The sequence below is a fragment of the Natator depressus genome, chromosome 3 (assembly GCF_965152275.1).
Source record: "Natator depressus isolate rNatDep1 chromosome 3, rNatDep2.hap1, whole genome shotgun sequence".
In the NCBI taxonomy this organism is placed as follows: Eukaryota; Metazoa; Chordata; order Testudines; family Cheloniidae; genus Natator; species Natator depressus.
Genome location: NC_134236.1, coordinates 184,972,833 through 184,988,704, shown reverse-complemented (window position 1 = coordinate 184,988,704; position 15,872 = coordinate 184,972,833). Strand labels below are relative to the sequence as shown.

General features: G+C 48.6%; 1 protein-coding gene across 10 annotated transcripts in view; it reads left to right on the top strand.

Moving 5' to 3' along the window:
• CCDC88A (coiled-coil domain containing 88A) overlaps positions 1 to 15,872 on the top strand; it is a 363,848-nt gene that overhangs the window by 282,750 nt on the left and 65,226 nt on the right. The window lies entirely within an intron of this gene.

Sequence of the window (15,872 nt, the reverse complement as noted above, 5' to 3'; positions counted from 1 at the left end):
GTGGGGAGGGAACCCTGACAGCATTATTTTAAAAAAGACATTAAATAGAGTTAGGCCCAAAATGGGAGTGTCATTGAAAATATTATAATATTGTAATAAATGTTCTTCTTCTTCGAAATGTCCCTCTGGGTCCTCCACCGTAGGTATGTTTGCGTCTCTGCACTGCTGATCAGAGAATGTTGGTAGCAGTGTCTGTTTGGCCTGCACATGCGCTGTCCCCCACCTGTGCTCTGCCATGAAGCTAACCAGCATTGCGCAGGCAAACCCTCGTTAGTTCTTTCTCAACTGCCCCTGGCTAGAGACGGAGCTTTAGCTGTCCGCTAGCAGATCATTCACTTCTAAAGACTTGCTACTTGTTTAAAAAGGGAAAACTACTTCTTAGCGTTTCCTTTACATTTCTTTATTCTTTTATTTTTTAAAAAAATCTTTAAACTTCGTTTTTTGTTCAATCCCAACCACTCCCTCCCATCTGGGGACCCCATGGACAGGGTATGCCTAAGGACCCACTGGCAGAGGCAAAGAAACTTCGGTAATGACAGGATAAGACAAAGATAGAGAACCTGCCTTGGGGAAGGCTCCTTCGGTATGGACATCAACGTCAGTACTGTCTTTGGCACACGTTCTGCCAGGACTGCATCTACAACACCATCATTGTAGTCATCCCAGCACTGCCAACCACTATCGGTACCGATGCCTATGGCATCACCAGACTTCCAATACTCAAGAGACCTTTCTGTGTCTGATGCACCGGACTCGCATCTATACCATGGAGGAACCAGCTGAGCAGCCTTCGGAGGCAACAGATCCTCTGGTGCCAGCTTCCGCCTCATCTTCGCCTGATGAGGCGATTACAGGGCCCCCTCATCCAGTCCCGCAGGATGATGCTAAGGCCCATCAAGAGCTGCTAAGAAGGGTCACCTTGAATTTGAGGCTTCATGCTGAGGACCTGGAGGAACCCTAAGACTCCCTATTTGATGTCTTTAGCTCAGCAGCCCCAGCCAGGGTAGTGTTGCCTTTACATGAGGGGGGGTAGCAAAGATCACCAAGTCCCTGTGGCAGACCCCCTCATCGCTGCCTCCTGTTTCAAAAAAGGCAGAACACAAGTACTATGTGCCTGCTAAAGCTCATGAGTACCTTTATACGCACCCTGCTCCAAGCTCCGTAGTGGTCTCTGAGGTTAATGAGCAGGAAAGGCAAGGCCAGCCAGGCTCCACCCCGAAAAATAAAGACTCGAAGAGGCTCAATTTGTTCAGAAGAAAGACTTATTCGTCCTCGGGTGTCCAGCTGCAGGTGGCCAACCACCAGGCCCTGCCTGGCTGCTATGATTTTAATATGTGGCAGTCCATGGCCAAGTTCGAGGATTCGCTGCCTGAGGATCTCAAGAAGGAGTTCCACGCAATCCTCGAAGAGTGCAAAGCAGTGGCCGGAGCGGCCCTCTAGGCAGCCTCAGATGTGGCGGACTCTGCGGCTAGAACCATGGCCTCGGCCATCTCGATCAGGAGGGCATCCTGGCTGCAGTCTTTGGGCCTGTCGACAGAAGTCCAACAGTCAATACAGGACCTCCCATTCGATGGCCAAGCTCTGTTTGCTGAACAAACAGAAACAAAACTGCACAGGCTCAAGGACTCCCATGCGACGCTGAAGACCCTGGGCCTCTACACCCTGGGCCCATCCAGAAAGCGGTTCAAGCCTCAACAGGCCCAGGACTCTGGGAGCCAACCCAGGTCGGAACCTGCCCGTAAAAAGAGAATCATAGAACATCAGGGTTGGAAGGGACCTCAGGAGGTCATCTAGTCCAATCCCCAACTAAATCATCCCAGCCAGGGCTTTGTCAAGCCTGACCTTAAAAATATCTAAGGAAGGAGATTCCACCATCTCCCTAGGTAACGCATTCCAGTGTTTCACCACCCCCCTAGTGAAAAAGTTTTTCCTAATATCCAACCTAAACCTCCCCCAAAAGAGCAGGGGTTACGGACCCCGGCCAGGTCACCAGCCATTGTCCTCTGCCCAGTTGAGTGCTATCAAACAACAGGGTGGCAAGCAGGCATTTTGAGGGTGCACCTGAGGGTGACCTACTAGCCTGTATCCCTGATCCTGCTTCTCTGTGCTTTTCCAACCACCTGTCTCCTTTCCTCCCTGCATGGGCTTCCATAACTTTGGACCATTGGGTCCTCAACACCATGGCACAGGCTTATACTCTCCAGTTTCTTTGTGTCCCCCCCTCCCACCGCTCTTCCCTGTCCTTCAGGGACCCTTGTCATGAGCAACTGCTCGTTCATGAGGTTCAGGACCTTCTGCAGCTGGGGGCTGTGGAAGAAGTCCCTCAGGAGTACAGGGGCAAGGGATTCTATTCCCAGTACTTTCTAATCCCCAAAGCCAAAGGAGGTCTAAGACCCATTCTGGACTTGTGAGACCTCAACAAATATCTCAAGAAGTTGAAGTTCTGCCTGGTCTCCCTGGCCTCCATCATTCCCTCCCTGGATCTGGGAGACTCGTATGTCAGTCTCAGTTTGAAGGACACATACTTCCATGTATCAATATTCCAGGGACACAGACGATTCCCGCTCTTCACAGTGGGTCACGCTCACTGCCAGTTCACAGTGCTCCCATTCGGACTGGCTACAGCTCCGAGGGTGTTTGCCAAATGCATGGCGGTGGTGGCGGCCTTCCTTAGGCAGCAAGGTATCCAGTTTTACCCGTACCTCGACGACTGGCTCATCAAGGGTCTCATCTAGGTCTCAGGTCCAACACAACTTGTCAGTGCTGGAGTTCATGTACTGTGCTCTGGGCCTGTTGATAAACGAGGAAAAATCAACTTTAGTCCCAGTACATAGAACTCGTCGGAGCAGTCCTCAACTCCATCCGTGCCAGAGCATTTCTGCTGCAGGACAGATTCGAGACGATGGCGAGTTTCATTCCCAGCATCTCTATGTATCCCCTCACCATAGCCCGGGTCTGCCTCAAGCTGTTGGGCCATGGCGGCATGCACTTACGTTGTCCCTCATGCGAGGCTCAGGCTGCGACCCTTCCAACAGTGGCTGTCAACAATCTACACCCCGCCCAGAGACCATCTGGACAAGATAGTCATGATTCCACCAAAGGTACTTAGCTACCTGCAGTGGTGAACCGATTAGGGTGGTCCTGGAAGGAGATCCATTTGAGAGTCCCAACCCTCGGTATCTCTGATATCGGATGCTTCCGACCTTATCTGGGGAGCGCATCTCAGCACCTTGCGGACCCAAGGGACATGGTCCCCAGAGGAGCTGACATTGCACGTAAACGTCAGGGAGCTCAGGACAGTTCACCTAGCCTGCAGAGTTTTCCTGCCACACCTTTCCACTGAAAGTGCACATATACTCACGTCCAACACAGCCTCGATGTTCTACACCAACAGGCAAGGGGGAGCTCACTCCTCAGCCATCTGTCAGGAAGCACTTTGTTTGTGGGACTTTTGCATCCAGCACGACATCCACCTGGAGACATCACACCTCCCCGGCATCTGGAATGCGCTGGTGGATCACCTCAGCAGGTTCTTCTTCTCTCCCCACGAGTGGTCCCTCCACCCGGAGGTTGTCCAGGTGCTCTTCCGAAGGTGGGGTGCTCCCCAAGTGGACCTGTTTGCCACCAGCAGAACGGAAAGTGCCAGCACTTCGCTCTCTCCAAGGCCTAGGCAGGGACTCCCTTTCTGATGCTTTCCTTCTGTCATGGGAGGGGGATCTGATGTATGCATTCCTGCTGATTTTGCTGGTCAGCAGAGTCCTAGCAAAAGTCAAAAGAGACAAGGCAAGGGTAATCATGGATGCCCTGTGTGGCCTCGCAAGCATTGGTTCGGCACACTTGTGAACCTAGCCGTGGCACCCCCATTGCCACTGCCCAGCCATCCAGATCTCCTCTCGTAAGACCATGGATGGCTTCTGCATCCGAACCTTCCCTCCCTCCACTTCACGGCTTGGTGGCTGAATCCAGAGGAAAGGTCCTGCTCCAACCAGGTACAGCAGGTCCTCTTGGAAAGCAGAAAGCCCTCCACCAGAGCAACTTACTTGGCGAAGTGGAAGCAATTCTCCTGCTGGGTGGAGGAGCGTGGCATCTCTCCGATGGTCCTCTGTGCAGTCTATCCTCAATTACCTGTTTTACCTTAAGCAACAAGGACTCACGCTTTCCGCCATCAAGGTGCACTTGGCAGCCATGTTGGCTTTCCACCAGCAGGTTCAGGACAAATAGGTGTTCTCACATGACATATCCATCTGGTTCCTGAAAAGACTAAAGCGGCTCTTCCCACCAGTCCTGGACCCGATTCCACAATGGGACCTCAACCTTGTCCTCTCGAGGCTCCTGGGGCCTCTCTTTGAGCCACTGGCCTCCTGCACCCTTTCACATCTGTCATGGAAGGTAGCTTTCCTTGTAGCCATTACCTCGGTGAGATGAGTTTCTGAGATTAAAGCCCTCACTTCAGAGCCCCATTACATGATTTTCTACAAGGACAAGGTCCAGCTGCAAACCTATCCTGCATTCCTGCTCAAGGTGGTATCTCACTTCCATTTTAACGAGGATATCTTTCTCCAGATTCACTGTCCAAAGCCGCACTCCACTGCGGAGGAGAGGCGGCGGCACACCTTGGATGTCCATCGCGCCCTAGCCTTCTACTTGGAGCGCACCAAGGCCTTCTGCAAGTCGACCCAACTTTTTATCACGACCGTGGACAGGATGAAAGGCCTACTGGTGTCCTCGCAGAGGATTTCTAACCAGATCACCTCGTGTATCCGGACCTGTTATGAGTTGGCACGGTCCGAGCCGCCACCTATACTAAAGGCCCAATCAACCAGGGCACAAGCGTCCTTGGCGGCCTTCCTAGCATACGTCCCCATCCAGGACATCTGCAGAGCTGCCACGTGGTCATTGATACACATGTTCACGACGCATTATGCCATCACCCAGCAGGCCAGGGATGATGCTGGATTCAGCAGAGCTGTGTTCCAGTCGACACGTCCATGAACTCCTACCCATGTCCGGTGGCACTGCTTGGGAGTCACCTACAATGGAATGGACATGAGCAAGCAATCGAAGAAGAAAAGACAGTTACCTGTTTCGTAACTGGTGTTCTTCGAGATGTTGCTCATGTCCATTCTATGACCCACCCTCCTTCCCCACTATCAGAGTTTCTGGCAAGAAGGAACTGAGGGTGGAGGAAGCCGGCAGTGCCCCTTATACTGTGCCATATAGGCGCCACTCCAGAGGGCACCAGAGCCGGTCTTCTATGGATATCGCTGAGGGAAAAACTTCCGGCACCACTGCATGTGGCGAGCACACACACTTTCAATGGAATGGACATGAGCAACACATCTTGAAGAACACCAGTTACGAAACAGGTAACTGTCTTTTCCATATTTCAGACAGACTGTGATTCACCTCAGTGATTCACCAATACCTTACAATCACACTAGGCCAAGAGCATTACCAGTCTGAAGTACTCCCTTTTGGCCTCTCATTGGCCCCCAGAGTATTCTCTAAGGTCCTCTCTGTAATGGCAGCCTACTTACGTTCCCAGGCCATTGTGATCTACCTTTACCTGGATGATTGTCTCCTCAGGACACCATCCTTCGCTGAAGCTGAATGAGTTACCGATACCATTTTGGATTTACTCAGAAGTCTGGGTCTACAAATCAACATACAAAAGTCGACATTAACTGGTACAAAGACTAGAATTCATAGGAGCCAGTCTCCACTCTGCCCGAGTGAGCGTGCTCCTCCCAGAACAGAGATTCCTCTGTCTCTCCATGCTTATAGACAGTGCAAACCAGCCCTTAAATATCAACCAGACACTGCCGCCTTCTTCTGGGGCACATGGCTGCAGGCACATTTGTGATAGCTCATGCCAGAATTCACATGTCATGAAGTCTTCATGCCATGACTTCACATGCCTCCAGTCATGGTTTAGCTTGGTTTACAGACCAAACAAAGACAACCTAGACAAAGCACTATCTCTGCCCACCAAGATCAAACAATCCTTGAATTGGTGGAAGGACCCAGCAAACGTCTGCACGGGAATCCCGTTTGCACAGACTCCCTCATTACTACTTCTCACCACTGACACATCACTCATAAGATGGGGCGCACATCTCAACGACCTCACTGTACAGGGCAAATGGTCACCCTCCGAGGTGTGTCTTCACATCAACCTCCTTGAACTCAGAGTGGTCAGGAACGCATGTGCTCACTATCTTCTGTTGATCAGAGGCACACACACAAAGGTCATGACGGATAATGTAGTGTCCATGTACTACATAAATTGTCAAGGAGGTACCAGATCACCCTCCCTTTGTGATGAAGCACTAAAGCTATGAAACTGGTGCAGAGGCGTACCAACCAGGAGTGCACAACACAACAGTGGATAGTTTTAACTTCCAATTCCCACATGACCATGAATGGGAAATAGATTGGGTGACACTCCACAACATATTCCGATGATGGGGGATACCAATAATAGACTTGTTCGCCACTTAACAGAACAAGAAATATCCACAGTACTGGTCCAGAACAGGCATCAGTCAGCACTTCATGGGGGATGCACTCCTCTTCTCATGGGACAAGGGTCTTCTTTATGCCTTTCCCTCATTCCCTCTGTTGCTGAAAGTCCTGTTGAAAATAAAAAGAGAGCAAACATCATACTGATCACTCCCACCTGCCCGAGAAGGATGTGGTATCCTCACCTGTTACAACTGGCACTGTGTCCACAGATGATTCTTCAACCCACTCCTTACCACCTCTCGCAGAATGATGGACGCTCTCTCCATCCCAACCTGTGGATTTTCTGGCTCAAAGCTTGGCACTTTCATGGTTCCACCACATAGAAACATCCTGCTCCGCAGAGGTACAGAAAGTGTTACTTCACAGTAGGAAAGTGACTTCCCATCATATTTACCTACAAAAGTGGACGAGGTTTCAGACGTGATGCCATTCCAGAAGGATTACCCCAAATACTGCCACTCTACCAATAGTCTTAGACTATTTACTGTCTCTTAAGAAATCAGGAGACTCTGTTAGTTCACTAAAGGTACACTTAGCGACAATAGTAACTTTTCAACAACAAATAGAAGGGTACTCGGTTTTCTTGCACCCAACTGTGAAGAGGTTCCTTAAAAGCATAGCGAACCTCTGTCCCCAACCCAGACATTCTACCCACAATGGGACCTGAATTTAGTATTTAAAGGACTGACGAGACAGCCCTTTGAAACCTATGGCCACTTGTTCACTAACTCACCTTTCAATGAAGATGGCATTTCTGATTGCATTTACCTCAGCAAGGAGGATAGGGGAGACAACGGCCCTGATGGTGCATTCTCCCTTTTCAGTGTACTTTCCTGACAAAGTCACACTCAGACCACACCTAAAGTTCACCACCAAAGTGACTTCCCCATTTCACATGAATCAATTCATTTACATCCTGACCTTTTACCCCAAACCACACCAGAATAATAGGGAAGCTGTTCTACATACTCTTGATGTAAGGAGATCCTTGGCTTTCTATTTGGACAAGACAAAGGCTTTTAGGAAATCTCCTAGGCTCTTTCTCTCCATTGCAGATAGGTCTAAAAGCAGTTTCAGCTTAGAGACTTTCTAAATAGGTCTCGAACTGTATCACACTCTGTTACCAGATTCACAGTTTACCATCTCCATCCGCACTCCACATACACTCTACAAAATCGATTTTCTCATCAATCGCCTTCTTCAAGGGTGTCTGCTTTTAGATCCAGATATCATAGGTTCAGTCCCAGCAGGTGACCTGGCCAAGGGTATCACTACATAAAGATTTCTCCCTTCTCCCTGGAGCATCTAGTTTAGATGATTTCCCTCCCATTTTAAGTGATTTTATTGGAGCTATAGACATGAGTCCAGGAGGAAAATGAGAAATTACTTGTCCTTAGGGATTAACTAATAGCTTTTTTCCATGTTTTGTCAATTCCTGGGTCCACGATCCATTGATGACACTGAATATATTGCTGACTCCTCTCCCGACCTCTTCATTGCTCCCCTTGCTTCCAAGATTAGTTGGACAGTTATAGGCGTTGCTGTTCAAAATGAATGTTCTTTCAGGGCAGCACATATCATGGATGCTGTCCTAGCTGATATCACTATCTTTTTCAAGATGCCATTGCAGACACAATGGCTCCAGACTAAGTTGGAGGACTGCGGATGATGAATGTTTGTTTTACTCAAGAAATGGATTAGTTCATTTGGGATAATAACTTCTAAAATTGTCATGTCTTTGGATCCATTATTCTCTCCACTTACTTTCACCTAAAAGGTATCTGGATTGATTTCTGGTAGGCCAGAAGGTCACCATTTGTATTCCTGTAGTTCAGCCTTCACTGCTTAAAGTAAACAATCACTCATATAAAATCATAGAAATGTAGGGCTCGAAGGGACCTCGAGAATTCATCAAGTCCAGCCTTTTGCACTGTTCTTAAAAACCTCTAATGATGGGGATAGTAATAGTCTTTATCCACAGGGCTGTTTTCTATTCCAGAGTATTCCTTGTCTGGCTCCCCATTTTTTGGTCATGGAGATAGAAAATATTCCAGATATATCTAGCCTTTCTTATTTCTTGGGATGGAGGGTGGGATTGGCATTTTTTGTACTGAGCATTGTTAGCAGTATCTTAAAATCTTTCCTCTGTCTGGGCCTAATCTCACATAGCCTGATAATGATGACATTAAAGATTTTTCCGTTTGTTTCTTTGCACTTTCAAGCACTTAAGGTTGGATTTTTATCTTTAGACAAAGTGGATTCATGGTTCTTCCACCCCAATCTGACACTGAAGTCTCAAATTAGGTTAGAAGATATCTTCGCATGTGCAGCCCCCTAATCCATGGAGGTTCATAGAATCATAGAATATCAGGGTTGGAAGGGACCTCAGGAGGTCATCTAGTCCAACCCCCTGCTCAAAGCAGGACCAATCCCTGACTAAATCATCCCAGCCAGGGCTTTGTCAAGCCTGGCCTTAAAAACTTCTAGGGAAGGAGCTTCCACCACCTCCCTAGGTAACGCATTCCAGTGTTTCACCACCCTCATAGTGAAAAAGTTTTTCCTAATATCCAACCTAAATCTCCCCCACTGCAACTTGAGACCATTACTCCTTGTTCTGTCATCTGCTACCACTGAGAACAGTCTAGAGCCATCCTCTTTGGAACCCCCTTTCAGGTACTTGGAAGCAGCTATCAAATCCCCCCTCATTCTTCTCTTCTGAAGACTAAACATCCCCAGTTCCCTCAGCCTCTCCTCATAAGTCATGTATTCCAGTCCCCTAATCGTTTTTGTTGCCCTCCGCTGGACTCTTTCCAATTTTTCCACATCCTTCTTGTAGTGTGGGGCCCAAAACTGGACACAGTACTCCAGATGAGGCCTCACCAATGTTGAATAGAGGGGAACGATCACGTCCCTCGATCTGCTGGCAATGCCCCTACTTATACATCCCAAAATGCCATTGGCCTTCTTGACAACAAGGGCACACTGTTGACTCATATCCAGCTTCTCGTCCACTGTAACCCCTAGGTCCTTTTCTGCAGAACTGCTGCCTAGCCATTCAGTCCCTAGTCTGTAGCGGTGCATTGGATTCTTCCGTCCTAAGTGCAGGACTCTGCACTTGTCCTTGTTGAATCTCATCAGATTTCTTTTGGCCCAATCCTCCAATTTGTCTAGGTCCCTCTGTATCCTATCCCTACCCTCCAGCGTATCTGCCACTCCTCCCAGTTTAGTGTCATCTGCAAACTTGCTGAGGGTGCAATCCACACCATCCTCCAGATCATTTATGAAGATATTGAACAAAACCGGCCCCAGGACCGACCCCTGGGGCACTCCACTTGATACCGGCTGCCAACTAGACATGGAGCCATTGATCACTATCCGTTGAGCCCGACAATCCAGGCAGCTTTCTATCCACCTTATAGTCCATTCATCCAGCCCATACTTCTTTAACTTGCTGGCAAGAATACTGTGGGAGACCGTGTCAAAAGCTTTGCTAAAGTCAAGGAACAACACGTCCACTGCTTTCCCTTCATCCACAGAGCCAGTTATCTCGTCATAGAAGGCAATTAGATTAGTCAGGCATGACTTGCCCTTGGTGAATCCATGCTGACTGTTCCTGATCACTTTCCTCTCCTCTAAGTGCTTCAGAATTGATTCCTTGAGGACCTGCTCCATGATTTTTCCAGGGACTGAGGTGAGGCTGACTGGCCTGTAGTTCCCAGGATCCTCCTTCTTCCTTTTTTTAAAGATGGGCACTACATTAGCCTTTTTCCAGTCATCTGGGACCTCCCCCAATCACCATGAGTTTTCAAAGATAATGGCCAATGGCTCTGCAATCACATCCGCCAGCTCCTTAAGCACTCTCGGATGCAATGCATCCGGCCCCATGGACGTGTGCTCGTCCAGCTTTTCTAAATAGTCCCGAACCACTTCTTTCTCCACAGAGGGCTGGTCACCTCCTCCCCATGCTGTGCTGCCCAGTGCAGTAGTCTGGGAGCTGACCTTGTTCGTGAAGACAGAGGCAAAAAAAGCATTGAGTACATTAGCTTTTTCCACATCCTCTGTCACTAGGTTGCCTCCCTCATTCAGTAAGGGGCCCACGCTTTCCTTGATTTTCTTCTTGTTGCTAACATACCTGAAGAAACCCTTCTTGTTACTCTTAACATCTCTTGCTAGCTGCAACTCCAGGTGTGATTTGGCCTTCCTGATTTCACTCCTGCAAGCCCGAGCAATATTTTTATACTCATCCCTGGTCATTTGTCTAATCTTCCACTTCTTGTAAGCTTCTTTTTTGTATTTAAGAGCAGCAAGGATTTCACTGTTAAGCTAAGCTGGTCGCCTGCCATATTTACTATTCTTTCTACACATCGGGATGGTTTGTCCCTGTAACCTCAATAAGGATTCTTTAAAATACAGCCAGCTCTCCTGGACTCCTTTCCCCCTCATGTTATTCTCCCAGGGGATCTTGCCCATCAGTTCCCTGAGGGAGTCAAAGTCTGCTTTTCTGAAGTCCAGGGTCCGTATTCTGCTGCTCTCCTTTCTTCCTTGTGTCAGGATCCTGAACTCGACCATTTCATGGTCACTGCCTCCTAGGTTCCCATCCGCTTTTGCTTCCCCTACTAATTCTTCCCGGTTTGTGAGCAGCAGGTCAAGAAGAGCTCTGCTCCTAGTTGGTTCCTCCAGCACTTGCATCAGGAAATTGTCCCCTACATTTTCCAAAAATGTTGGATGTGAGGTCTCTGCTAGTCTTTTTCCTTTTCACTTCTTTGTATAGTCTAGTCTAGTTCTCAGTTACAGATGGAAGATTTTTTTATTTGCAGTTTGATGTTTACATGGGCTCTCAAATAGGTAAACTCTGAAATTCTGGGGTAATCTCCCCCTCATATGATGGTGACTCTTTAAAATCCACTGCATCATCTTTTAAATCCTTTTCTTCTTGGTCCTGTGCTTCAATTCCTGTCAGGATGTAGCTGTGGCTTCAAGAATCACAGATAGTGTGTTCCATTTAATAAGCCTAATATGTTTTTTTCTGAAATCAAGTTGCTAACATATTCAGTTTTGCCTTACACTTGGAGAAAGTGGAAATGGCTAACATAAAAATAATAAGAAAAAAAATGAGCATGTAATAATGAGGGAATAAGTAAAATGATTAAGCTATTTTTTTAAAAAATTAATGACTGTGACTTAAGTTTTTCTGAAATGACAACAGTTCTTTAAGATTATCCATCACTGACAATCCCAAGAGATATTGTTCCAAACCTAAATATTTTACATATGACCACTTACCCCTAAATATATGCAGGGTGGCGGGTGTTTTGTTTTCATGCTCTATAATATAGTAAAATCCTCCCAAACAAGGGCTGTAAATATCAGGAGCTGAGCTGGGTGAGCAATTCACATGTGAACATGTACATGAAATAAGCATGCACGTGCACAATACTCTATTCCTCCTCCTCCTTTGTGCTCTGGTTTGTGAGCAAGCAGGAAATAGAAACTGATGCGAATCTTGTTCTCCAAATACTTCAGAGCACAGGAGTCTAATCAAGTTCAGTTCTGTGCTTCGCTGGTGGAAATGGAGCCAAAAGAAAGAGTGCTCTTCTCACATGCCCACTAATGGTCCAACCAAAACCAGCATCTTTAGTTTGTGTGTTGCTGTTGATTTTGTAGATATGGTAGCTTTTTCTGTATCAAGGAATATATTTTAAAAGGGTGATGGAGGGTAAAATTTTTCAAGATGTGACAAATTTGACAACTATCCCTTAAAAAATATCTAAAGAAAGTATTGGAGGGCTCGAGTTTTGGTAATAGGATAATGAGACTTTGATCATTAATGTTGGGTCAAATTCAGTCCATGTCAAATGGTACTGTACTTTTCTCTGCAGTTTAATCAAAGGTTCCTAGGATTGAATGGGCATGGATACTGAACTATATTCACTCCTACACATGGTCCTGCCAAGACACCAGTGAAGCATGTTGGCAGGGAGTCAGGGAAGCTTACATTGCCACTACTAGGGCGTCAGTCCAACACCTTCGAGTGCTTGAACATGTTTATTCCAGGGTAGGCATGTGCATGCCTCGAGCACAGTCGCCAGAAATTTTTCCTCTAGTGGTATCTGTTGGGTCAGCTCTGGCGCCCTCCAGTGCCATGCACTCATAGTGCCACTATAAAGAGCCCTGCTGACCCTGCGCATCCTCAGTCCCTTCTTACCACCCGCGATGATCTCTGGAAGTGCTCTCTTTGCTTCGGCAAACTTTCCCAGTGGTTTTCACTGTTTTTTGTGGTGTATATAGTTAAATTAGTTATAGTTAGTCAGTTTTAGTCTACAAGGGCAGACCTTTTCTCCTTCAGTTGGCGAAGTTCATCCACTCCCTGGTCATAGGGCATGCCTCAGTCACCAGGCTTCAAGCCCTGTGCCTCCTGTGGCAAGTCAAAGCCCTTGAGAAACCCACAGTTGAGGTGTCTCAAGTGCTTGGCAGAGATTGACTGAAAGGACCAGTGCCAGATCTGTAAAGACTTCAAACCTTGCACAGAAAAAGGATCGAGAGGCAAGATTGAATGTTCCTCCTTATGGAGGCAGCTCTGAGACCCACTTCGGAACCAAGTTGCTTGGACTTGGCACTGAGTAACTCGGCGTTCATGCGGAGTGCTCCTACCACTGTGCGAGAATCTTGGCACCATTCCCCATCCCTGTTTCCTAAAAAGAAGCACAAGAGGCAGCCGGCTGAGAGGGTTCAATCCCTGTCACTGAAGTCGGCCAGGCATGGGGACTGGGATAGAGTGAGAACTGTGTCAGGCCACTCTTCTACCTCGGCACCGTAACAGCTGGTACCAGTGACTCTGGTGCCTATGCAGGCTCTGCTGACTCTGGCTCCAGAGGTTCCATCTTCAGGCAGACAGTGTAGTACCAGTAAGTTTACGAGGCCGTCAACTCTGGAGGTGTTCACAGCATCCAGGGACCTGCTCTTGTTGCCAGTGCCTATGTCTTCAGCAGTGAAGGAGTTGGCACCACCGGTACAGTCAGACGGGGAACCATCTTCCAGCCTCTTCCCAGTATCAGGACCAGCGCAGACTTCACCATCACAGCACTGATCTCCGGCAACAATGGGGTCCACACCTCCCTGGTCGCCTTGCCCAGACCCTATGTCTTCAGAGTCAGAAGCGGGGTCACACTCCTCTCACCCTCGCAGCCACCCACGCTACTCCCCAAGGCACTTCATAGCAAACACAGGGGTACCACCGAGTGCTTGCCCCTCTCATTCTTCGGTGCCAATGCCAATGCAATGGCCCTTTTGGAACCCATACAGGTCCCCGTCCTGTCCCCGTCCCCCCCCCCCCCCACCACTCCCCGTCCCCCCCCCGCACAGGGTCCTTTTTGGACTCCTATTTGGTGGCTTCCGAGAGTAGAGCACCACCAATGCCTCGATGGGAGACTCCCCATCTGGACTCCAGTACCGAGCTTCAAGAAGAGGGACCGTGAGTCCCGGACAATATGGAAGAAGGGGTGGAGGGCCCTCAACCAATGCTGGCTTCCTCCTCCCCGAATGAGACAGTATTGGCAGCTGGCGTGTCTTCTCCCCAAGATGACCACAAGGCTCTCCAGGATTTGTTAAAGCAGGTGGCCTTGAATTTGGACATGCAGGTAGAGGTGGTCACAGAGTCCTCTCATAGCCTGCTGGACATCTTGACAGAGGAGGGCCCCTCAAGGGTGGCCCTGCCACTCAATGAGGCTATCATGGACCTTGTTACAGTTCTGTGGCAGACCCACTGCTTCCCTTCCCCCTATGTCAAAACATAGGAAGCAGAAGTATTATTTGCGAGTCCAAATTTGCAAGTTCTTATACTTGTATCCCCCTCCACGGTCCCCTGTAGTATCGTCCACCAATTAAAGAGATCACCAAGGGCAGTTGGGGGCACTGTCTAAGACAAAAGACTCCAAAAAGTTGGACTTCTTTGTCAGAAAGATCTACTTTACTGGAGGGATGCAACTGAAAATAGCAAACCAGCGGGCACTGCTGGGTCACTATGACTTTAATATGTGGGGTGTCATACACAAGTTTAAAGATAGGCTCCCTTAAGAAGCTAGCCAGGTGTTCTCCTCGCTGGTTAACAAAGGGAAAACCATAGCGAGGGCCTCCTTGCAGGCAGCCCTGAACGCAACTGATTCCGTGGCCAGATCCATGGTCTCGATGGTAACCATGCAAAGGAGCTCTTGGTTACAGTTTTCCAGTCTTCCTCAAGACATCCAGCAAGCCCTCCAGGATCTCCCCTTTGAAGGATCCTCGCTCTTCTCTGAGCAGACCAGTGCTTTGCCCCACTGGCCTGTCAAGACCCATAGAGGAGAAGGAGCAGGAGGTTTGAGCGTAGGCCTCCTCCACCAGCTTCCGCCTCGGGGCTGACATGCTGCTCCCAGGCACTCAGGGAGCTTGAAGCTCTCCTTTTGATGGGATGCTCGAGGTTGCCATCCCACTCCCTGTTATATTGGATCCAGTTGTCCCTCTGTTTTTCGAACCCCTGTCCCAATTTATCAATGCCTGGGCCCCTATCACCTCGGACCTCTGGGTGCTGAGCATGGTGGAAGTAGAATACACTCTCCAGTTTCTTTCTACTCACCCTTCCCATTCCCCTCCCCATCCCTCTTCAGGGACCCTTCTCACGAGCAATTCTTGGTCCAAGAAGTCCAATCTCTCCTTTGGATGGGAGCTGTGGAAGAGGTTCAGCAAAACTTGAGAGGAAAGGGGGGGTTCTACTCCCATTATTTCCTAATTCTGAAAGCCAAGGGTGATCTCAGACCTACTATAAACCTGCACCGCCTCAACAGCTACCTCAAGAATCTAAAGTTCTGCATGATCTCTCTGGCCTCCATCATTCCCTGTCTGGATCCTAGGGATTGGTCTCGATGGTAACCACGTGCATGTCTTCACCAAAGGCATGGCGGTGGTAGCGGCCTTCCTGAGGAGACAGGGAGTGCACGTCTTCCCATATCTCAACAACTGGTTAGTCAAAGGCCAGTCCAGGGCTCAGGTAGAATGCAGAATCCACCTCATCCAGTCAACTTTCCAGGCATTAGACCTGCTAATAAACATGCAAAAGTTTACCCTCGTCCCGGTGCAGAGGATACAGTTCATTGGAGCAGTACTCAGTTCCACTCAGGCCAGAGCCTTCCTCCCAGGAGACTCGTTTCAGGCGATCACAGTCCTGATAAGGTCCCTCAAGGCCCACCCACTTACAAGTATGGAGCTGTCTGAGACTCCTGGGCCACATGCATCATGCAACATGTGAGGCTATGCCTCAGACCTCTTCAGGCGTGGCTGGCCACAGTGTTCTCACCCATCTGTCACCATCTGGACTC